This window comes from Leptonotus elevatus, chromosome 1, assembly GCF_054856555.1.
Source record: "Leptonotus elevatus isolate MCC_2025b chromosome 1, RoL_Lele_1.0, whole genome shotgun sequence".
Classification (NCBI taxonomy): Eukaryota; Metazoa; Chordata; class Actinopteri; order Syngnathiformes; family Syngnathidae; genus Leptonotus; species Leptonotus elevatus.
In genome coordinates, this window is record NC_141239.1 from 27,518,773 (window position 1) to 27,543,956 (window position 25,184).

At 42.6% G+C, this 25,184-nt stretch overlaps 1 protein-coding gene across 2 annotated transcripts in view; it reads right to left on the reverse strand.

Moving 5' to 3' along the window:
* Positions 1-25,184, reverse strand: part of sdk2a (sidekick cell adhesion molecule 2a) — a 178,678-nt gene that overhangs the window by 92,035 nt on the left and 61,459 nt on the right. The window contains exon 1 of one of the 2 annotated variants that reach the window (XM_086088192.1): positions 23,505-23,577. The exons of the other annotated variant lie outside the window; for it this stretch is intronic. The gene's annotated coding sequence lies outside the window, so the exon portion shown is untranslated. Of the gene's footprint in view, positions 1-23,504; positions 23,578-25,184 lie in introns of those variants that run through there. 2 annotated transcript variants of the gene reach the window in all.

Sequence of the window (25,184 nt, forward strand, 5' to 3'; positions counted from 1 at the left end):
GGTAGTTGGCTGAAAAAAAAATGTTCAGAAAAAAAAAAGGTTGAGAGCCACTGGTCTTGGTTACTTTCTGCCGATTGGGCCTCATTTGGGTGAATTCCTGAGTAGGAGTCTGTCAAAATACCAGCCCAGGAATTGCAACAAACTGTCTTCTTCAATCCAAAATCATGTTCAATTTTGGACAAGGATCCTTTTAACTTTTTTTGCTGCCCTGTTATGATAGAAAATTAAACTGGTTTTAGGGGCTACCTTTTCCATACTACTGTAGATATTTTTACTAAGATGGTCGCAAAAGTCTGTGACTTTTCAGGAATGCTGAGGCACCAAAAAGGCCATTCATTGGACGCAAGAATAATAAGAAACATCAATTCCATGAGGGCACCATCAAGTGCTGGGGCCCTAATAATTAAAGCCCCTTTATAATAAATCGAAGGAAGAAAAGCAATTTCTTTGTCCTGCGGGCCCACAAAAAACAAAAACAATGCTCCTTGTTAGAGACTTAAAACACTGGCACCAAGTCAAGCTGGCACCAACAATGCTATCTAACGTGATGTTTTTCTAATTAACTTCTTAAGCCTGCACTCCAGCTAACGTCGACTGTTTTCTGCCACGACGTTGGCAGCGTTTCCATTCGAGTCAAGGGGAGGAAGATTAAGAAGCCCAGAGCCCACCGCGTCCATTTGAGAAGTTTTCTGAGTGTGTTAAAAAAAAAAAAAAAGGAAAAAAAAAAAGCCAAGGTTAGCTCTATTTTGGGAATCGCTCTAATAAATATGCACGAGGCCTTTATATATATATTAAAAGAAATTACAAGCGCAGCAGTTTTAGTGTCAGGTGTATCCCGGAGGTTATCGTTAGACATTACATAAATTTAAATACGGGAACTCCATCTTCCATCAGGTTAATGTATTCAGCGCTATGTTATTGAAATGTCCTGCCGCTTCTGCTGCTTCTCTTAAGTGCAACGGGGAGTAAAAAAAAGAAAAAATAAAAAAGGGAAAAAAAACGTCAATTGTTGGTAATTCTGTGAACTTTTCCCCGCCTCCGAAGACCTCCAAAGTACAGAAATTTGACTGTAGTTGCCTGCAATCAGCGGCTGAAATACGAGCGGGCGCCGGTGCAAAATATGCCATTATGGTCGCAAGCAGCGGGGGTAGTCATTTCTGAAGGCTTAATGCAGCCCTCCACAAAACAAGTTATATTATAGCTTGTTATTAGCATCACAAACGCTAAACTCTCACTTTTAGAAAATGAATATGGCTTCAAATGACAAGCTGACTGGGTGCCAGGAAGCAAGGGAAGAGCGGCAATTTCTTTTCCTACAACCTAATTCCACATTACTGCATGCATAAGCCACGCGGAAAAACACATCCCCACCTCCTCTTCCCCCAAAACACATAATCCCTGGATAATCTTCATCTACAATATGAGCAATGCTAAATTGGTGGGAAAGACTCACAAATGAACATATTTACATCAGCCCCATTAGCGAGACACTAAGGGAGATAGTGCTCACTGCCGCCTTTGAAGTGCCTGTAGGCACTTAGCCGTTTTACGAGAAGCACTTGCATGCTCGCACGCCATGCTAAGTAATGTGCTTTAATACACATATAACGCAGTGGATTACCACTCCGGATTTTAATAAATCGTCTGTTTTATTTATTACCACTCTTTTCGCGTGGTGAATAAATGACATGTTTAATCGTCCTTTTTTTTCTTTCCATTTTGCTCTTTGGGGTGTGTGAAGTACTACTGTACAGTATGTGTCAAAGCTTTAGTTAGCATGTTTTTTTTTTTAATTATTGATAACTGCTTAAGTGTGTGCTTAATCATTCACTGGATGATCTTTTTTCTGATCTTTATACATATATATATATATATATATATATATATATATATATATATATAGAGAGAGAGAGAGAGAGAGAGAGAGAGAGAGAGAGAGAGAGAGAGAGAGAAATTTTCAATTAAAAAAAACATAATCAATTTACAAAGAATTTATTGTAAAACCACTTCAAACATCAAAGTGTGGGAAGGAATGAAAAAAATTGTGATTTGTTGTGATTGTATTGCTGTTAATGTTTGTTTTATGTTATGTGTTTCTGTAAAGTGCAGTTTAACTAGTAACACTTGTAATTGTGTTATGCCCTTTTTAGTGTGTTGTAGACAAAGTGTAATGTAGTTACAGTGTTATTGTTTCTATTTGAGGATTAAAGTTTTTCTACTTTTGGTATTAAATTATTGTAACTTGGTCATACCCTTACTTACCTTAAGAAAGACGGGCAGTCAGTCAGTGCTACCTATAATGTAATGGCCTATGTAAGAAGCATTGAAATTACAATTAAATGACAATGAGACAGTCATATTAAGATGATGTAGATGCTCTTTATTTACCGATTATTTACAGAAATATATGTATTTCTAATGCGTTTCTTGGTTAAAAGAACATAAATATTGTGTGTTTTCACTAGTGTTGTGCCGATACCGTTTTTTGGCCCCCGATTCCGATACCTAGCTTTGCAGTATCGGCCGATGCCGATACCATACCGATACCTACGTTTTTTTTTTCTCTCAACATGAAAAAGCTGTCCTGCCATTGGTTCAAAGCATTCAAGGGCCGATATGATATCTTGGGTCGGCACATCAGTCAATGTCGTGCATAACTCAAGATGCTGCATCCAAAGTCCTATATTAGCGTCAGTCATAATGGTATCGGCATGTTACTTGTTAGTACTTGCCGATGCCACTGTTTTTATGCAGTATTGGTGCCTCTCCCGATACTGGTATCGGAACAACACTAGTTTTCACAGTTTTAGTGATTTCATGTTATTTTACATTCAGCATATAAGATCACAGTCTATTTTTGAAAATTAAATATTTAAAAAATATAGGAAAATCTGTAAAATCTAATAAAATAAACATCGGAATCCTGTTCTTCTAGGTTTTTTTATTGTTTTTTTTACAGTGTAGATGTGGGCTTTCTATTTGCAAAATTATTTCAAATATAATTCACCGGATGTGTTTATTTTATTATATTTTACGATATTCAGAATAAAAAATCTGCCTTTTCATTTTTAAATATATTTAATACACTGTTTTGTTTTTTCTAAAAATTTATTATTTTAATAATTCAGTCTCAGTTGAGTTTTTTGTTAGGGTGAGCGATTGCATATGGAGGTAAGTCAAATATGTTCTATGGTTTTGTAATGTTCCACGTTTTCAACTAATCTGACTGAATTCTGGAATCAAAGTTAAAAAAAAAAGTTTTGGGAACACGGCATCATAAAGTGACAACAAAGTCGATTCATATTTAACAAAGTTTGAGTGTGAGCAGTTCGAGCTCATGCGTTATTCATGAATAAACCACATTTGAAACATTTCAGATTCCCAAACTGAATTACTGTAATAGTAACAGTAAACAGCTTTACCGCCTGTCCTTTATCGTATTAAATAATGGTTAGCTCAGTGGTAATGAGCGCCTGATCTGATGCAGGACTCAGATTCAAACTTCCTCACTGAATCCAGCCGCCAATGTTCGTAGACGAGTGCGTGATGTTGATGCATGCCATCCGAATTCCACATGAGATTAAAGAGCCCAATAGGGAGATCAAAGTCAATCATGTCGCTGGTAGAGTTAAGGAAAATCGTTAGCGATGGGTTAACAGGTCGTCATTAGCCATCATGCTATCTGTGCAATGTTTTTTTTTTTTTTTTTTTTTTTTTTTTTTTTTTTTTTCTTCCTTTTCTTCTTAAGAGCTCAGTATTGTTCATTCGGAAATGTCATCATCATTGCTCTTTTTTTTTTTTTTTTTTTTTTTTTTTTTTTTTTTTTTTTTTTTTAAATATATATATATATATATATACACATATATACATACATATATACATATATACATACATACATACATACCTTTTTTTTTTTTTTTTTGTGTGTGTGGGTGAGTATGTGTGTGTGCGTGCGTGCGTGCGTGTGTTTGTTAGCTCACCAGAAAACCTATTAGAAAAAAAAAATCTTATACCGTTCACCTAAATCGAACACCAGGAGACCCGAGGGGACCGAAGAAAACCAAGGAAGGTGAAATCCAGCACCGACCAGACACCCCCCACCAGAACTCCTCCCCAGCCCAAGAAACATCCAGACCCCAACAAATCCAAAAAACATAAAGTCAGGGAGGCCTCAAGAGACCAACGGAGAGACCGAGAAAAGGAAGGAAGGACAGACGAAGCCGCGTGAGATCCGAGACACCAGCCTCCACCGATTCAATAACCTGAGGAGGAAACAGATTGTGTCTGAGTTTCGGTAGATGCTGGTGTGGTGGATCTGGCATGCATGAAAATCTCCACCAAAGAGGGGAGCCGTCGACCCCCGCCGGAACAGAGCAAGCGCAACACCTCAGGGCCCCCCAGGCCGCGGCAGCGCCAAAGGACGACCCCCGGGCCCCACCAGGGGGGGAGAGCAAACCCAGGAGCAGGAGCGCCCCCCGCCCCAACACGGCCCGCGCCCCCGGCCCAACGCAGCAGGACGGGGCACTGCAGGCCCACCAGGCACCCCACCGGCCCCCAACCCCCGCCCCCCCACCACCCCCCGCCCCCCATCCACCCCCCGCCACCCACCCCAACCCAGCCCCAGCCGCCCCCATGCCCCCAATCCCCCAGACACCCCCCACCCCCAGCACCCCCCCACCCCGCAACCCCCACCACCGCCCCCCCCAACAAAGCCGCCCCCCCCCCCCCCGACCCCACCCCGACCAACCGGCAGCCCCCCAACCCCCGACCCCCAGCCCCCGGGGACCACCCGCACCCAGGCACCGGCGCCGAAGAGGGGCCGGACAGCGGAGCGGAGAGGGCAGCCGCGCCCACCCCACCCCCCGCCGTGTGGAAGGACGGAACACCGGGGGCAGAAGGGGGAGATGGGGGCACCGGAGGGCGGCCGACACCCCCGAACCCCAGGCCCAGCGGGGGAAGGCCCCGGTCGTCACCCCAGCGTTCTTTGTGAAAATTAACCCCTGTTACTGAGTCCGCCAGCTCGCGGACTGGCGAACTCTACCCCTAAACCGTGAATGTGACCCCACCCAGTGTATATACAAGTGTGTGTGTGTGGTGCATTAAAATTAGGAGCAGGTGAACCGGAGCCGATGGAAATGATATTCCCACGCTCCGATCCACCCGCCACCCAAGCATGTTGCTGAGTGTATGTGGTGCATTAAAAAAAATAGATAGGGCGGGGGGGGGGGGGGGGGGGGGCGGGTGGCGACACGGACAGGGGACCGCAGCACTGCTCTATACTGCGGCCCCCAACCGATGGCACCCCCCCAAGCCCCCAAGCCCCCCCCCCCACCCACAAGTTGTGTGGTGTATTAAAATTGGAGGGGAGTTGTAGGGTGAAGACGGTGTTTCCACCCTACCCCACCCCCCAAAGTGTGTTATGTGCCCTATATGTCTATAAAAGTGTATTGTGCAAACCTAGTGTAGTGAGTTAAGAGGTGTGACCCGCGGGGCCCCCCCCAACCGGGCGGGGGCAGGAGGCGCACCGGCCCACCAAGCCCCCACCCACCCCACCAGGACCCCGGCGGGCATATGGGACCCGTCCGGCGGGGCGATAGGGCTCGCCCCCCGGATACTGGGTCCCGCCCGAGGTGTCAGGACGCCCACCGGAGCGGTTCTTTTGATGTAATGTTTTCTTGAATCTTGCGCGTGCGTGGGTGCGTGCGTGCGGGAGAGAGAGCGCACCTATGAATGAGCGCTCTCTGATCTCACAAGCCGAACGTGTTGGAAGAACACGGATCCCCCATGAGGCCCGTTTCCCAGCGGAGCCCCGCCGCTCCGGCTTCAGCGGGATCGCCTGCCTCCATCTATTACGAGACCAGTCCGACTCCCCCCGCCATCCCGCTCGAGCTCATTCAGCGGGTTCCGGAGGGCTCTGACAATGACCAATTCACTCGTGACCATTGTTCATCACAAAACCCTATCCAGCTCGCCAATAAAACCCGCCACCCACCTCTCCCGCTCTGTTTGGTACGCTGTAACAATCCATCACTTCCAAACGCCGCTTCCAAACCCCCACACACATAAACAGACACATCTGGTACATGGAAGCAACTGTTTTTCACTCCAGAAATTGATATTTTGGTGCAGGGCTGTATCCTCTTTTATTCATTTTCCTTTTACAATAATGACACCCCCCCCCAATGGCCACCTTCCATCATTCACTCTCCTCGGTGGCAAACTGCTATCTTCCTCTGCCAAGTCTTTTTTCCTCCCTCACCTTTTGATGCCACCCATCCGCTGCCTCCATGCCTGACTGCTTTGACAGGCCGCAGATTCGAACGGGGCGGGTTTGATTCCCCCTGCGGTGCAGCGCTCTGGCAGCAGGGTCCACTCTGCAACCGCTGGCCGCAGAGCCCTGAGCCACAGATTAAAAAGTCATGAAGGCTTTTAGGGGGGCCAGGGGATGGGGCGGGGGGCTTGTTTCCCACTATGCCACATGAAAATAGCCTTTGTTTTCCCCTCTAGAATATTCAGGAGGCTGGTGTGTTTGGAGGTTGGACTTCCACTGTGCATCGCCTGTATTGCGCTTGGGCACACGAGAGCAACATTACTTTAAAGACGGTTTCCCAATAGTTCATTCCAAAAGGAGTAGGTGAGCCCATCCCAAAGTTGGACACATATTTACAGATACAGTACATCAAAAGAACTGCAGAAATTTCTGTCAAGTACTGGCTGTTTCCTACATGTGACAACAATCTACCAGATCCTTCATATGTTGACTGTGGGGCAACAGTTACATTTTAAGGACCCACTCTCAATGTATCATTCCAAAAAAAGGAGGTCAGTACATCCAAAGCTTATACTTTTCAAATATTCAAAAATACAGCCACATAAAGAATTGCAGGAATTGTGTCCCACACATGACAACAAACTCTCAAAATCTTCATATATTTAAATTTGAACTGTTATGAGTATGAGTCAACACTTTTCAGACCCTTTCCCAATGGATCATTCCTAAAGGGAGCACATCCAAAGGTTTGACTTTGCAGGAATTTCTGGCAAGTGTTGGCAGTAGCCTACATGTGACCATTTTTCATATTCTTCAGAATGACTGGGCTATCCTCCCATAAGCACACATGAACATATTTTAGGGTCCCATGAAACCAATTTTTTGGGCCGTAATTCTAAAAGATATCTATGTAACCAAAACCGCATCAAAATAACACAATTTCATTTTCTTGCAAAATAATTATTCCAAGCCTTATGCTCGTGAAGCAACATTTGCTTTACAGAATTTATCGAAATGGAACATTTTAAAAGAGAATCTAATGACATCCAAAGCAAGATTAAAGGACTTTCATGAATTTTGTGTCCTACATGTGACAACAATCTCATGATCATCTTATCCTGGGCAAAGGGCTAGGGGTGCAACACTTAGTAGTATAAGAAAAACATCATGAAGACTCTCAAATGTACATGCAGAAATGTTATATAATCAACCTAACAAACTACCTAAATAACTAACATTCAATGAGTTGCAGTCATTTCTGGAAATTTCTGTCTGTGTCCTGCACGTGACAACAATCTCCTATGTTCTTCAAATGTGTGGGTTCTGGATTAGGTTGGCAAGATGGCAACAGATTGACACCGGAGAGGGAAAAAACGATTTTCCATTACTTCTGAAAGGGAAAAATCTGGATGGAATGTGCTAAATTTTAAAAATAACACAGTCTGGTGGAAAATCAGTAGCCGGTAAATGAATTAAGGCTGTGGTTTCCATGCAGGTCAAACACAATCCCTACTTCCACCTACCACTTTTTGCTTCCAATTGCAAAGAATAATAGTCTCTCGCACTGTTTCAATCCCTCCGGCTTCAAGTGAGAAACAGCAGTAAAGTAATGACGCCTTCTTTGAAGATAAATACAATTTCTAATTCGAAGGCTGGGAGGTCTTTATCGCGCCCCTCTTCAAAAACTGTGGCTGACCGTAATTGTTCAAGGGCGCCATGTGGGCGGCTTTACACGTGTGAAACAAGACCTTAATGCACTGAGAGGATGGGGAGGGGGGGGGGGAAGCTACCTCCAAGCATTAGTTTAGTCTGAAGAACAGCAGCCATCCACACCATTGTCACATACCATATAGTATCGCCAGCCACTAATGGAATCAATAGAGCCTTGCAAATATTTACAGGACATGCGAGCCTCGAGGCAATCAATTCCAATCCATAGGACGATGGAAGGTGCGACTGTGGCTGTGTGTCAGCTTAGAAAAATCAATAAAATCAGCTTCTGGAAACAGAAGAAAAGAATAAATAATGGTCTTAGCAAGGCGGTAACCATTAGTCTTTCATTCAAAAAGCTAGCCTTCACTCTCCCTCGCCATCCATCCATCTCGATGACCATCGCGTTCCGCCCTTTCCTTTTCCCTCTCCACAGTTGTCCGGCTTTGACTACACCTGCAGACTCCCAGCAGGCAACGCAAGCGGCAGGGAGCGGGAGACAGCTTTTTGAAAAAACGGCAGAGCTGTGAGCGGATGTGACAGGCTGTTGAAAAGCCTTCGAGATAACAGCGTATGCTAAAAAAAAGTCTTAACAGGTAGAAAGTTAAAGGAGGGACGGCTGAGAGGAGCAGGCAAATACTCCGGGTAATAGGATTTAAAAACAACGACGCTTGCCTCCCCCCACCGCATACATTACGATCGCATTTAGCTGAGTGACAGAAAATGAAGCCGTTCGAAATGGTTTTCTCTTTGGACAGTTTGCAATCGCCACTCCGCGTTCTGTACATCAAGCCTGCACACAGGAGCTGTCAGAAGCATACAGGAATCAGAATGTTAGCCGTTTTAGCACGGATAAACAGGCGGGACTGTCTCATGGAAAAACGCCGACTAATGAGCAGGTAGTGGCAGAGAGACTCTTTGTCTGTCAGCCGGATGCCATTCGCAGTTTGTTATCGCGCACAACACTCGGGGAGAGAGATTAGAAAACGTAACAGCTTATGCCGACGGCTATCACATCTCGAGAACAAAAAACCCAACTCTTCCCTGGTGGGAGCGGGTGCACTCAAGAGCCATAACTTTACAGTAGGTATGCCTGCACCATCTAATGAGATCCACGACAAGAAGTGGAGAAAAGGTAAACGTGGAAAGGCAAGAGGTACTATTTTCATCGCTGATGGTTAGTTAGCAGGATCACAAAAACACTACAAAATTGGAATTCCATGAACGTTAGGATGAGCTTACGAAGCGTAACTTGACGTAGCCTAAGACTACATGGCATAATACAAAGCGGCCTAATAAAAAGTGTTGTAACATGACGTAGTGTAACGTGAGCATAACACAACTTGCATCACACAACGTTGCGTAAAAACAGAATGCACTATTAGTAGCGATTTGTTTTAAGTATGTGTAATTACCAAACAAGTCAACTCAATTTTATTGGACAGTAACTCAATGTTAAAAAAAAAATAATCAAGTACTATTCGGGATAAAGTGGCGTCATTTCCTGGAGGCAAGCACGGCACAGCGGATTTCCATTTGAGTATCAACTTGATCTGACCGTAAGTACCTTATTTTGAGCGAATGTATTTTTTTTCTCATTATAGTATTCCTTAGTTACTGAAGCCAGACATTAACATGAAATATCAGTTTACAAACAATACTGTTGACGAAGCCATTCTTTACCAAAGCTAATGTACTCAGTTAATTGGCCTCGTTAGCATTTGGAATGTTTAGGCCTTAATGTTGTACTATTTCAAGAGCGCCATGGGCTTATTTGAAACTCTGTAGCTCCATCATGTAGCATATTTCAAGGTGGAGACATGTTTGGCAACATTTTTTTAAACTTTTCTCCATAAAAAGTTAGCCATACCACTCGTTAATAACTGCCGAAAGTTTATTCGCTTAGACTAGCTTGGTAGGTCGTTATCAGACTGCCTTAACGTTAGTTCTCAAGGCGCGGGACCAGAACTAAGAACCAGACTATTTAACCCATTAAGGCCGGGAGGGCGCAAACGCATTTCTACCGTTAGAGCCGGGAGCGCTCCAGCGCTATTCTCCCTTTAAAACTGAGTGAGCAGAATAGCCATTTTGTTTTGTTTTGATCAATTCTTGGTCTCTCAGCTGGTGAAATGTATCAGAATATACACAAGAGGGTGACGTGGGCCTCGTAGCATGTCCTGAAATTGTATTCGAGCATTTATGGCTTACACAGATTTGCGGGAGTTATGAAATAATTGACAATGGCGTGGGAGGAATTTGAATCAGTGTAACAAGTCGACAGTGGCATATTGTTCAGAAATATGTTTGTAGACAATGAGGATGTTGAAAATTTCAACGGCTTTGTAACGAAACGGATGACGAATATATATATATATTCGATTCCCGAGGTTATTACAACAGATGCGACATTTGTTTGTTGATTTAAAAATATATATATATATATTGAAGGTTTATAATAATAAAATTTGTGTGAACGCCACAGGTGTAAGCTCTGAAATGTTTTGGGAATTATGTTTCTATCTGCTTCAGTAGTTGAGATATAAATAATTTTTAATATTGTTGAATGTCCAGGAAAACTTTTTCGGGGGTGACTCTAAAGTTAGAGACATGTTTTGCCAGGCGCTTTAGGCCTTAATGAGTCAAGGGATACTTGACTCATTAAGCCATTTTCAGCAGTAAGAAGATCAAATTTAGTCTATAATGTGATCAATTCATTATTTTTCATGTACAATTAACTCTTTGACTGCCAGACGTTTTCAGAAAAGGGATGCCGCCAGTGCCAGCCGATTTAAGCATTTTGACTGATTTTCAAGGTCCACAGAAAATGTTCTGTTTGGACTATGGAAACACACGTACTACCAAATGAAAGATTGGACTTTCATCTTTCATCAGAAAAAAAGAGTTTGTTTCTACCTTATTCCGTTCTTTAGTAATCAACAATAGAAAATGGTTAGTTTGACCCAATTTCGCCTGTGTTGGACCAAAATACGGAGAAATCAAGCTTTTAGTGAAACAATATTATTTCATGCATTCTAGTGAATTTGACACTTCTTTTTGTCCATGAATGATGCCACAAACACCTAAATAGTGCTTTACTTCTATAAAACACTACCACCAAGAATGAAAAAGTGTTTTTTGATAGCAAAATACGTTTATTTACATTCAACAGTGTAACAATTTGACAACAATTTGGCAAACTATTTACAAATGTGTGCAACTGTGGTGCTATTTACAAATATGTGGATGTTTCAACGACAGTTTTTCTTTTTGTAACACTCTCCTGCGTGCAAGGAGACGCAACAGCATTTGCACAAGATTGCCTCTTCGCGTGCGCCACTTTCTTGCCGGCCGTTTTTTTCCGGGGAATAGCAAGTATATACTGCAGTGTGTCATCAAGTCTAATATCAGGATCATGCTACGGTTACGTTACGGTGGTGTTACGTCTCGCTTCCCCGTGTCCTTCAGTTGCTATACCGGGTTGGTAGGAGATGTTCTGATCCATTTTATCCACTCCATTCATGGTGGCATCGTAGTCCAGAAACAGTGTCTTCTCCGTGATCAGACTGTACCCGCTCCTCCGATGAATATGCATTGGACTCGGGGTACTCTTCATTGTCCGATCGAATGTCCGCTTGTGCAGCTCCGCGTTTTCCGGCCTTAGCAGCGCTAGCCGCGCTAGCCGCGCTTTGCCGGTGGGGCTTACTACGTGTTCATAACAGTCACGTTGGCGTAGAGCTTCATCTTCATCATCATCATCAATCTGCATTGGTCGATGCCAACTCTCCATCGCCCGATCGAATGTCCGATTGTGTAGAAGTACCCGGCCGGCTATTGTGCGCGTTTTCCGGCCTTAGCAGCGCTAGCCGCGCTAGCCGCGCTTAGCCGTGAGGCTTACTACGTGTTCATAACAGTCACGCCAAAGCTTCCAACTTTGGCGTAGAGCTCGTTGTCATCATCATCGTTGACATCAATGCGCTTTTTAGTATTGATTGATGCTTTCCGTCTTTGAAAAAAATGCTCAAGCTGAGCTGCTTGTAACCGGTTGCTTGGTCAAGCCATTGTGGCTTGGATCAGCCATTGTCTCCTCAACACTCTAGCTCCGCCTCACGTCTTCTACTGACGCCCACGGTGGGCGGCCCATCCAACCTTGTGCAAAGAGAGTCATCGCTGCCCTCTAGGGGCCAAAACGAGTCTTTGACTAATCAGATCAGCCTGATTCTTTCAGCACAGCTGCCCAAGGCTTTCCTGCACCCGTTTTTGAAAAAAAAAAAAAAAACATAGGGGACGTCTTTTAACGTCCTCGGCGCCCTTCCCTAGGTTTATGCTAAACGTTTTATAACGTTTATGGCAGTCAAAGAGTTAATACCTTTAAAAACACATTTTCCACTTGCTGTGGACTGAAGACGACATCACCCGTGCTCAGGAAACAGGAAACGAGCAATCGTGGCTCATTTTGTTGCCCAAACCCAGAAAACAGGTGAGCCATGATTAGCCGTTACATAACAGGCAGTAGTTCGACGTAGTGCAATATAATGTAGTGTAACATAGCTTTGTGCAACATAAACGAAAGAAAAACATAACATAGTGTAACATATAGTATAAAACATGCACTTGAAGAAAATGTAACATAACGTGACGAACACTAACTTGACATGGCCTAATACAATGTACTGTAACTCGACATAGTCTAGGGGTGAAAGTGGCTAGAATTTCTTGCCAGAACTCCCTGACATAAAGGTCGCTGCGCAGCCAGAATTATTATAATTTTTTTTTAATGATGTGAAAAATAGCAGATAACAAAAAACACCGACGTGCACACATCGACGTGACTCGTCAGATACACAGAGAACGGAGCCGGTGGACAGAACTGGGATAAATAAATAATCGATATCGTTGGAAACGGATTACGCTACACAAGCACACTGGAACATTTCAGAAGCACTTTATGCTATGTCCACACCAAAATAGGGGGAAGCGTTCCGCTGTCGTGACAAAAGTATTTACCCCCGTACAAAAATTGCATTGGGATATTATAACTTTTACCGCAGAAAAGTGGAGATTCTTCGAAAAGGTTCCTCGTAAACAGATATTTAAACTTCAAACATCTGGAACAAAACGGAAAAACAGTAACATTCAGTCGTCTGAGCTTTTTATATGTATGTCTGAGATTTCCTACTGCGTGTTTGGTCATTGAATGCAGCGCGAATGCTTGCTTTTCTTTTGCTTCGCCGCGATAAATACATTTTTTTTGTTTCAAAACAAAGCCCACGTGTGTTTTTATGTATTTATTGAAAAACATGCGTTGTACCCGCAGGAGGGGACACATTTTTTTCGGGGGTATTAAGTGTCTGCCCGTGTTGTTGCAAGCATGTGACAACAGACAAGACGCTGTGTGTGACGTAGTCCATCCCCGAAGCCAATATGGCACATATTTCAGCCTATCAGGCCGCGAGGCGAAATGGGAAGAAAGTTAAAAAAATTTAACTTTGGCGAATATGCGAATTTTCGCCGCACCGCACCGTGTCTCCAAATGCGTCCTCCACGCCGCCCCACGCACGCACGCATGCGCCCGACCGCGTGATATGCAATCGTGCCGCCTGACGCTCCCCCCACTTTTGGTGACTTGTTGTGTATGTAAATCTGACGTTAGTAGATTTTTTCTTCTTGGGTGGCAGCCTGGCGGGTTTTGACAGTTGCCAGGCCGGAACAATTTTTTTACTGGACCATTCCGGTCTACTTTCACCCCTGCTAAGACGGCATAGCGTAATACGATGCAGCACAATACTATACGCAATATATAATAATAAAGTGCCGTAACATGATGTAGCACATAGGTGTCAAACTCCGGTCCTCGAGGGCCGTTATCGGGGTTATGCAGAGCTTGCTGATGAGCTGATCATATATCAGCTGTGTTGGAGAAGGGACACATCCAAAACCTGCAGGAGTTTGACACCTATGATGTAGCATAACACAGCATAGCATACACACAACATTGTGTGTAATGTAATGTAGCATAAAGGCAACATATCATAAAATAACAAAAACACAAACTAGCGTAAAAACAAAGAGCTTAACAAAGTGTAACATACCATGCAACTTTAAGTACCTTGCTAACTGCCAAACAAAAAAGGATTTCTTCAGACTTAAAATAATTTCTTTAAAAAATGTGGTGTTGCAAGTCACAGTCAAGCCTCTCATCCCATTGCAGAATGCCATTGGTGAATATATTTCAAGCGGCTTGCATTATTTCTCACATCTGGCATGCGAGTGGACATACAGACATGATTTTTTATTTTTTATTTTTCTGTTTACCATTTGAGTCTGGTACTATTGTTCCTCATGCCCCAAAATGAGTAATAGATTGCCTATTTCTAATGTAACATCTTCGATCGTGCGCCATAAACCAGGAGGTTGCCTGCTTACCTACGGACAAAAAAACAAACTTGCCACTCATTTTTCTTCTACGCTCTACTGAGTGCCTGTCTTACTTGCTTTCAGTTTTTTTTTTTAATTAGAAGATTGTCAATATCGCAGTCAATTATGCATGAATCTTAATGACAAAACAGGCTGATGTAGGAGGTGGGTTTCTCTCCAAAAGCGTCAATCAAAAACTGAGAATTACATTTTTAATTCAGTGCTCATATTGAGCTCAGTTAGATGCAAATGTAACTAATGAATTTTCAGGTCAGTCACGTAGACCCACTGGCGACTACATATCCTATAGCGCCACTATAGCAGCTAAATAGAGATTGCCATAGATAAGAGTAAAAAGGTACGGTCAATGGAGCATCACGTAACACACTGGACTCACAGCTTGAGGTCGTAAGTGTTTGTGGTGGGCGGCTTCATCACCTAAAGTGCTTGCCTTCACGTCAGCTGAGTACACATGCAATGAATTAAGATAGCTGTGTGCATAAATCAACTGTTGCGCCGTGGTTTCTGCATCATGCCGGGCTCTCAAAACGACGACAGGCATCTTGATTCTTACAGATATTTCATGGCACGGCTCAATTGATGGAATTTTTCAAGCAAGCTCCGAGAAAAATCCATAACATCGGAGCAAGATGAAGGAAAATGCACTGGACAGTATGTGTTGGTGTGTGATGTGAGGGGGAGGCAGAGGAGAAGAAGGTTGGAGACAAAGAGGGTTACGAAAACTTGACGGCCCACTTGGCAAAGCGTATGCGCTTTACCACCAGCTAGCGTGTGAAAAATGTCAATTACTCCCTCTACATGTAAAACTTTTATGAAGCCCCCATTGACTATATCAAAGCCTTCCACCTCGCCGTCTCCCTCCAAAATGTTTTCGCTCGCTGAAAATCTGCTTTAATTATTGAAGACGCGCTTCCAATTTGATTAGGGGCTTCAGTCCAAAATACCCCCTCCCTTCGTCTGAGGCGCTTTTATAGAAACGTCTCGGGTCAGCTAATCAGATGTTTTAGTAGGCTTGAAATGAAAGCACAAACTCACTGAAAATGTTTAGTCAAGTGACCAACTGTAGGAGATCCTTACCACGAGCTGGAGGTTTTAATTTGATAAAAGGTTTCATATTATGGAGGCACTTTTGGAAAAAGTTTTCTTATATCTTGCACCCCTTAAATCTATGTAAGATAACCATCGCAGTAGAAATACATGTCAGTACACTTCACTGTTAAAGGGGAAGTCAAACCAAAAATGACAATAATATGTTTTATGCAGCCTCATTAATCTAAATAAAGTCTTTTGGTTAATATTGCATTATTGGAATATGAGTTAAGCAGCAAAATCCAGCAGTTTTTACCAATATCAGAAGGCGGCCATTTTGCCACTTGTTGTCTGAAGATGACATCACAGTTGCTTGGGTCTCGGGTAACAACCAATCACAACGCAGCTTCAGAAAACAGGTGAGCTGTGATTGGTCGTTGCCTGAGCAACACTGACGTCAACTTCAGTCGACAGCAAGTGACAAAATGGCCGCCTCCTAAAATGGATAAAAACGGCTGAATTTTGCCTTATAATTTATGTTCCACAAGTGTAATATTAATCCGAATGTCATGTTTAGACTAGGATACATATAACATTTTATTGTAGAGAAATATTTAAGGTTGTCTTTCCCTTTAAGTAGAACCACAATAATAAACATAGGATCAAAACGTCACTGATAAACATGTACGTGTCTGAATTTGGTCATTTCTGTAATTTATTTTAAAGCAATTCCTCAACGTTAATTTTCTCTGCACAATGTGCCCCAAGTAGGGCTTTGGGAGCTAATGGATCCTTAGTGATGGGTCAGACCAACAGACTAAGCGATCAAAATTCCAAAGACTCCCATGAAGATGCAGCATTGAAGGAACTGAGACCTGTAGATCAGATGGGAACTGTGGAACCTAGAAAGCATGGAGCATTGAGAACTGAGAACGTATACTGGAGGGCAATCACCGAGGCATATAGTCAAAAGTCCACAGTTTTGTCCTGGTAAGGTTTTGTTTTGGCTCAGACCAAGATACCAACATACAGAAGACTCCCATAAACATTAATCTCCTGGGAACTCTGGACCCTAGACCAGGCTCAGACAAATGAGCTCTGGTACTTTTTGTTCCATGCTTCATCCCCCTGTGGACCACTGGCGGAGCCCGAGGGGTTGCCGGGGTGGCCCGTGCCCCTGCTCAAATGTGATTGGACCCCGCAGGCGCCAAATGCCTGCCAGCATTTTTATCAATTAGACGCCTACTAATTGTTATGCCGCTCCTGCACAGGAGCTGGCGCTATTTACCACAAAACATTGAAATCAACCTCACTAAGCCTGTGTCCAAATTCACAAGGCTGGGCCAAATTTGCCAGCTGCATGACGTCACTCCCGGCGCGACTCGACAACACGCACCGACTTAGACGTGAATGGAGCGTCGGTCAATGCGCTACCGACACGCAGCTTTGACAATCCATTCATAGATTGTTATGGTAGTGGTCCAATGCATTGAGAATTGTCAGGTTCTTGGGACAAACTAGTCTTCAGTTGCTGAGTCTCGTCTATGAGAGACAAAGCTGGAGCCTTTGACAGTGTTGAGCAAAACTAAAATAGGGTCTTTCTGTTTGAAAAAAAGCAGAGTGTTTGCTGCAGCTTCAGATTTGGACCTGGTTTAGATTGTGAAGCTCAACAGGAAACCCACACACAGCCTTGCAAAAAGCAATAAGGAACAGTCAGAAATTGCACAACCTCCTTTAATATCTACAAAAGGAGTGAACACTATTTGAGGATCCAGTGAATGAGTGGCTCTGGCTCCACTGCATACTGACCCAGTCTCAGACTCCAAGAGCAGAGCAAACTATATCTTTTCCCAGCAGTATATCAGACGGTGAAACAGACAGCCCGGATCTTTCTTCTGCCATAAGCAACACTATTTTAATCCCGCATGGATCAAAGCGAGCAGCCAAGCTTCGCCTCCCTTTCATTAGTGAATCACAGGAGACTGCGTGGAAACCCCCCTCCTTCTCCCGGACTGAAAGGCCAGGTTTGATCAATCAATAGCAGTCCGCTGGCTCCGGCCTAAGTGCCCCTGTTCTAATCACACGGGGGGAAAAAACAACAAACAGAAGCGAAGGAGGTGGCACAAGACACATGCAAACCTTCATTAAAGTGCCTTTTGGTGTTGGGATGAAGCAAATTACACTGTTCTTTGTTAATGTTCAGTTCCAGCATAGAAGACAAGAGGAGCTTAAAGTCCCATCGCTGCAAAACATGAAAGTGGGAACGCTGGTGAAAGGACAGAATGAGGATCAGGCTGGCTGATGGAGTGGCTGAGCACAAGCGGGTCCGCTGTCTGACTTTGCCATTGTTATTCACTGGAGGAACATAATCTTCTTAATCACACGCTAAACCCGCAGAACAATTGACCCATTTTTTTTTCCACATGTGGCTTCTTATCACGTAACGCGTGCCCATATCTCATTTAGACGTGTTAGGACGCACTCCTCCATCGAGGTGATCTCTTCTCACCAACATTCCTCTAATCTGCCACAGGATGTCATGTTTACTGGATACACAGACTGCTTTGTGCCGCACTGCCCTGAGTGTTTGATAAAAATTATGGATTATTATTCTGCGCTCCTTTATGTGCTTCCCATTTGATTCTCACATATATTATGCATCCTCCTTTGTTCTTAATGCATCACATTGCAGCAGTGTATAAGGCAGGTTCAACATATTAGTGAGGATTACAGTTTTGTATGTATTATAAGGTGTTTACATTCAAAGCGAAAGCGTACATAATTGTCTTTTGTACTCTCACTTCTCATATTTGCACAAAAACAAAACATAAAATGGGACTTCAGGGTACCTTCCATAAGGCAACAGTAAACACTTGATGGATTTTTATATAATGAGCTTTGAGTTGTAAAAAGCACTACAGAAATACTTCAAAACTTGAAACCCTAAACTTTTTCTGGAGTATAATACAAAACTAAAAAGTTATGCATAGTAAGTTACTAAAACTGGACCATATTCAATCATAAACTGCTCTATAATATGCATTTGTATTTTCTTGTAGGCCTACCTTAATGAGTACACTGAATAGATGTGATGTCTTGATTTGTGGGACGAGTATCTAATTTTACAAATCCATATCAGTAATTTGGTCTGCAATACATTAAATTTTTAGATTATAAAATGTTAACTATTTAATATGTAATATATTTACTGTGATAAATTTAAGACTCCATTACAACATTCAATTGTAATTTGCTCAACATGAATTATTCTATTAAGGGATGCACGATAATACTATTTTCAACCGATACCGATAAACCTATAATTTAGAAAGTGCCAATATCGATAACCGATAAGTGAGCCGATAATTGTTTGCAAAATGAACTTGAATACAAATATACTGTCGAGTCCTACTATAAGTCTAACATTTACAAATACATTGAAACATTGTGTAAAGCACCATGAAGCTTACTTTTATTGATATCTCTGCTTCAAAGACAACTATTAATACATACTCAACGTAACCAGTTGACTTTAATCCTACTTCAGGACTCTCTTGTCAACTGCTCTCGCGATGATGTCTTTAGATCTCATCATGACAACTTGATATCTCATCTTGTCTTTTTTCTTCCTCGCTAGGTGACCCTAATACGCTGTCGTAACTTAAAAATATCCAGTATTTCACTCAATATAATCATTGAAAACTCTGCATGCAGGTTCCATCTTGAACAACAAAGTTACCAAATATGGTTCCTTGACAGACCACCCCACCGCAAAAAAGTCATTACTTGAAGAGTTTCAAATGTGCCAATATAAAAAAAAGAAATAACTGAAATCAAACTTGAAAGGTAGTTTGCTTAGAAGTTTGTCAGTTCACTAAAAGTGTGTTCATGGAGGTGTGCATGTTTGTTTCCCTCAATCACCCTCTCTCTCCCTCCCACTCCCCGTGCGTCCCTTCTCAATGAAATGCATCGCATGCATCAAGCGTAAGCAATGGAGGAATTACTATCAGCGTGAGCCGCCTGTCGCCGCGACGTATCGGGACGGACCCCCTGCCCTGTGGCGCTGTCGACGCGGCTCAGCGATTTGAAAACTTTAGCAGATTTGTCACTGTTGGAGGGATCTAACAGCACCCAGCCGATTCGACACCGCGACAGCTCAGTCGAATAAGACACTCACCTGGACACATTATTAGGCAGGCCTTGCTATCACTGTTCTGGGCAATAGAACTCAGTCGGTAAATTGATAGTTAAGATTTCAGTCCCTTGCGTCAAATTGATTGGTGAGTAAGTACAGTAATCAATTCTTTGAGTATGCTATTTAAGCAGTAAGTGTCTAGACTGTAACCCATATGTACGGTTGCCCACCGTAATATATAATACAGAATCATCCTGTATTTAGAAATGTCAATGTAGTCAAGGGACGCACTTTCTCCCGTAATAGCGTGAGTGCCAAAAATAAAATGTCAATGGAATTAATGAACAACAATGACCTTTATATGACAACTTACGACAACTTATGACGATACAGAATCGGCTTGTCTTATTGGTCGACTTAATGTTGCTTGCGGAAGTACATAACAAAAGACAACGCACCACAATTCGACAGTCTCGGCAAATCACACTCACAGAGGCGACGGAATCTGTCGGGAGCACGGAACAAATTACGGTGAGAATCGGTGCGCAGTTATATAACATTTGTATGCGAATGATGCATGTTAAACCTGGAGTGGGGCTTTATTTTTTTACATAAATCAATCATTAAACATGTCTTTAAATGTGTAGAATTAGAAACTGAAAATATATCACCATACTATACTAATATATATATATATATATATATATATATTTCTTTTTCTTTTTCTAAAAGAGCTCAGTAATATATATATATATATATATATATATATATATATATATATATATATATATATATATATATATATATATATTTCAATGAAATTATTTTGATTTTAAGAAATTATTTGCACTTTTCCAAGTTATGTGAACTTGTTCAATGATGAGCTTTTCAGTTTGCAAGCCCCAATTTTTTTTTACACTTTAAAGTGAAAATGTGTTAAGTTATGCTGCTTATTATCATTAAAGGTGATGCGTAATTTTAAAAATCCACGTAATATTCACAGTAAAAAAAGTGTTTGAGTAACAGCAAAAAAATGGCAACTTTTATCGCAAATTTTTGAAAAATTGGCCGCAAAATCAGGCATTTTAGCCCCCATCATAAAAAAAATGCCCTGGAAATTCTTAAAATGTGCAGAAAATGTTGGGCAATTGGACGCATTGCAATCATCAAGTGCACATTTGAACGCTTTGACATGTCGTTAAAAAGCATCCACCCCCCAACCGGGCCGACTAAAGTCTCACTCCAGGGTTTGGCAAAATGTTGACAGCCCTGGCAAACATTAGTGCAACTACTGCAGATTCCAACAAATTTGGTTTGTGCTGCCACCAAAATGCCCAAATCCCTCATTGATTATTATGCCTACACTGAATTAGGTCATTTAAATATGACCTATGCAGTTGATTTCAAGACTAGGAAGCATCACAGAAGGCACTCCATTACACACGAGTATTGCTTCTCACTCTTACACACTCTGCCAAGTTTGAACATCTAAAATGATCCCTTCCAGAAATAAAACAAGGTTGGATGGCACAGTCTTATTGAAAAATTTAAAAGAGCAATGATGATGACATTACCGAATGAACAATACTGAGCTCTTTTTGAGAGAAAAAAAAATAAAAAGAAAAAGAAAAATTGAATAGCAAAAAATAAAAAAATAAACCATGGCATAACTCACTTGCCGTGTGTTTAAAGATGCTGTACATGTCACCCTGGGGTGAATACACGCATGGCTCAGCGTGAAGCCACCAAGAGACTTTCTTGAACTTTTCTTTCCCCGTATGTGTCCCTCCCAGGGAGTGCTAAAAGGGGAAGAGCGTAGGTGAGGATCTGGGTAGGGGGGATGCCAGCAGCTTCTGACCTTTATCAACGTCGCACAGCAGCGGGGTGCGGCACGGTTTACCTGACTCACATCTTCGGAAGGCAGTAATCAAAAGGTCTCTAATGGCTTGCCACCTGCTACAGGGGGATTGCAGTTGTGCTATTTCTAGGAGTTGGTGTGAACATGCTAGCAACAATTATGTCCATCCATCAGTTTTCTGTGGTGCTTGTCCTCATTAGGGTTGCTGGTGAGCTGGAGGAAACTCCAGCTGACTTTTGGCACGAAAAGCAATCGCATTTACAGCTTAGGACGATTTTGAGTCTTCAATTACCCTAAAATGCAAAGTTTTGGAGAGTAGGAGAAAGCCGGATTGCCTGGAGAAAATGCAATCTCCGCGCAGCAGGGCCTGACCTGAGATTTGACTGAGATGCAACAAGCGACTCAATAAATGGATTGTTTGTCTTTCTGGAAATAATAAAAGCAGCGACATTGATGCCATATTCAATGGAAAATAGACATCCGTAACAAAATTTCAAATGGAAACGGGGATAAGTTGCATATTCGTTTTGTGCATTTTCGCTAAATTTGCTTAAAAAAACTTGAAACGTCTAAATGGAAACTGCATGAATGCATTTAGACTTGGTGAAGCAGCATGTGGCTCATAATCCAAGGGTATTTGTGTACTTGATTTTCCAAGCAATGGTAAATATTTGTACGTCATGAACTAGCTCCCGTTTAGTTAGAAGGAGACTCGCACAGACTACATTAGAGAGACAATGCTTGTTTTTTTATTTTTTATTTTATTAGTGTCGTACATATTGCGTAATCCTACACAGTAAACTCTAAAATAATTGGAAATCAATAAAAGCCACTCAAGTGTTGAGGAACAAACACACGACCTTCATCTTGGGAGACTGCCACCTGACCACCTGAGCTACACCCCTCCTACTGTTTGCTTATCTCCAAGAGGAGACCAAAAAAAAAACGATGTTTATTGGAGTTAAGAAGAGTCCAGCTGACACGAGCGATATAAAGTACCATTGATTGTCACACCCAACTAAGTGTAACTCACAGCAGGAGCTGCGTGGCTCAGGGAGTAGATCGGCTGTCTCCCAGGCTGAAGGGCGTGAGTTCGTACTTCAACCATTGAGTGACTTTTATTTATTTATTTTCAATTCTATATTTTACTCTCTTCCAAGTGTAAATACTCTAAAATTGAGTCTATTTGGTCCCACTCTTCTTAATAGAGTCAACATATAAACTTTTTTCTTTCTTCCTATTTTTTATTTTTATTTTTACTTCAATTTATATTTTAGACTTGTAATGTGTTATCTTTGTGTTTATATGTTCAATAAAGAACCACATATTTACTCCTCAGAATTTACTGTGTAAGTATGCTGTATGGTGGACTTCAATTTCACTGGCAACAATCATACTTTTTAGTTAACTCTCTACAGCAGTTTGGAGAACTTAGTTTCGATAAATATTTAATGTTTCAACTCCAAGTTAGGGGTGATTCTTCAAGATCTATTTTTATTAAAAGCTGAAGCACTTCCAGAGACAAATTTATACAAAACATATTTTCCCTTTCCCACAGTGTAACCTACTTTTGAAAGCTGTTACCAGCAAATTCCCAAATACCTTATGATATTAAAAAAGAAAAAAGAAAACCTACACACTCAAACTTCACGACCACCCTGGCGATGTGGGGTAACGGCTCCACTTATTGATCAGATCGATAGCCGCCAAAGAAACGGGGTTTCGCTCTCCTTCCTAGCAGTGTGAAAAAAGCGCCATCAAGGTGGAAACAAGGAGAGGGACCGGCGAGCGGAGAGACGAGCCAACAGTCAGCGTGTGACAAATAGCGGCGGCGAAACAAAGGAAGGAGTTGAACAAGAAGGGTAAAAGCAGGGCTCGGTGGCCATTACAGCTCGCCGAGGAGGAACTCAATCAGCGGCCGGGCGAGAGGCCCATTGTGTCGCACTGTAATGGGAACTGTGAGATTTTATTAAGAGAGAGCAATTGCATTCGCTCCTCGTCAGGGCCGCCATTGTGGCGTCGTGGCCACAATGACATCTGGGGGAAGATAGAAACAAGGTACTTACTGCCTCACGCGCAGGGGAATGGACAGCTGGCAGAAAATAGGGTTCCACTCTGACACGGCGGGCTCGCTCCCCCGTAATTGTCACGGTGTATCCTCTTTGGCGGGATCGCTTTCCTTGCCTCGCCGTCGCACTCTATTGCCTCTCTCCGTTTCACATCTTCGCACTGCCGTTTGTCTCGCACTTCCCCCGACGCGTCTCATATCATCGGAAGGAGCATCAAGAGTCTTTACATGCTAAGTAGTTCACAATCTGCTCTCTGACACGGCTCAAAACAAAATCTCCCACGGAGATCAAGAGTCCAAACCGTCACCATCATGAAATGTTCATTGACCCTTTCAGTGCCAGCTCTTTTAGAGCACTTTGACTAATCTTTCAAAACTGAAGAGACAAGAATATTGCGTTCTGTAAGAGTTCACGCTCTACTTTCACCAGACACAAGGCTGTTTCTATCGTTTTCAATTTTTAGTAAAGAGCAGTAAAACATGGGTTGGTTTCACCCCAAAAAAATCAAACAAGTGGAATCCCTACCCAGCTTTTTGTCAGATGAAACTATTATGAACGGCGAGCTGTGATTGCAGATTCCAAATCAAAGCAAACTACCAGAAGAAAAAAAAAATTGTATAACAATACTGATAAAGCAGCTGCACTTACAGTAAACATATAAGTTAGGTCAACAAAAGCAGAATAAACAGAATTCACAGAATTAAGGCGACAATAATCAGCTGGACAAACAGAGGTGAGCGAGGAGCAATCACCTTGGCTGCCCTTTGCGCTGCAGGAGGCCACGCCCTGCGCTAATGCTCACCCTGGCACTGAAACACAAAAATCAACCTGAGACTAGAGACACGACCGAAAGACGTCAAACAGTGCGGCCATTCCCTCTGCGACTCAACTCTGTTTATGCCAAACATACATACTTTGCATACATTGCATGTGGTTTACAAACATCAAGTTGGATCAGAACCTTTTCCACACAAACCCGAAGTAAGTTAAGTGCAAATTCAATGATTTGTGCATCCTAATGAAACCCTCTCTTAACTCTCATTACAAATGAGGAGGGGGTACTAAACATTACGCGTCTCGTTGTCACATGAGTGTAAACTGAACTAGATGTGATGCAAATCAATAAGACACACACACACACACACACTACAGTGGAGCTTGACAAGCATTTGGCAGCTAACCAGTCAGCCGCAAGTGCAAGAAGCTCATTTATAGCAGTCTACATGTTTTGCTACTCTGGCGTCGTTCCACATTCCCAAAACATGAATGTTAGCTTCATAGACTTTCAATTGGCCATCAGTGAGAATACGCGTGACCAGTCCAGGTCTCTGGTTCTCGGTCTCTCCGTCTCTCTCTCTCTCGCTAAAGTCAGCCGGGATCGGCTCCATTTGACGGCAACATTAAAAAGGACAAGTTGTTGTGCAAATGGATCCAGATGGTCTACTTTTAGGGTATTGGAACTTCAAGGTCGTGCCACAGTTTGAAAAAAAAAACCGGAAGAAAAAGGCGTGGGATTGCCACAAAAAAGATGTGGGAGGAGAGCGCTGCACAAGCGGATGACTGTGTGTCCAATGTTGGTCAGCACAGATAACTGACGGACGTGTTGCCGATTTCTGCCTTGACGGGAGAGCAACAATAGATTTTCTGTCCTTGCAGATTAACGTAAATTTCCCTCAC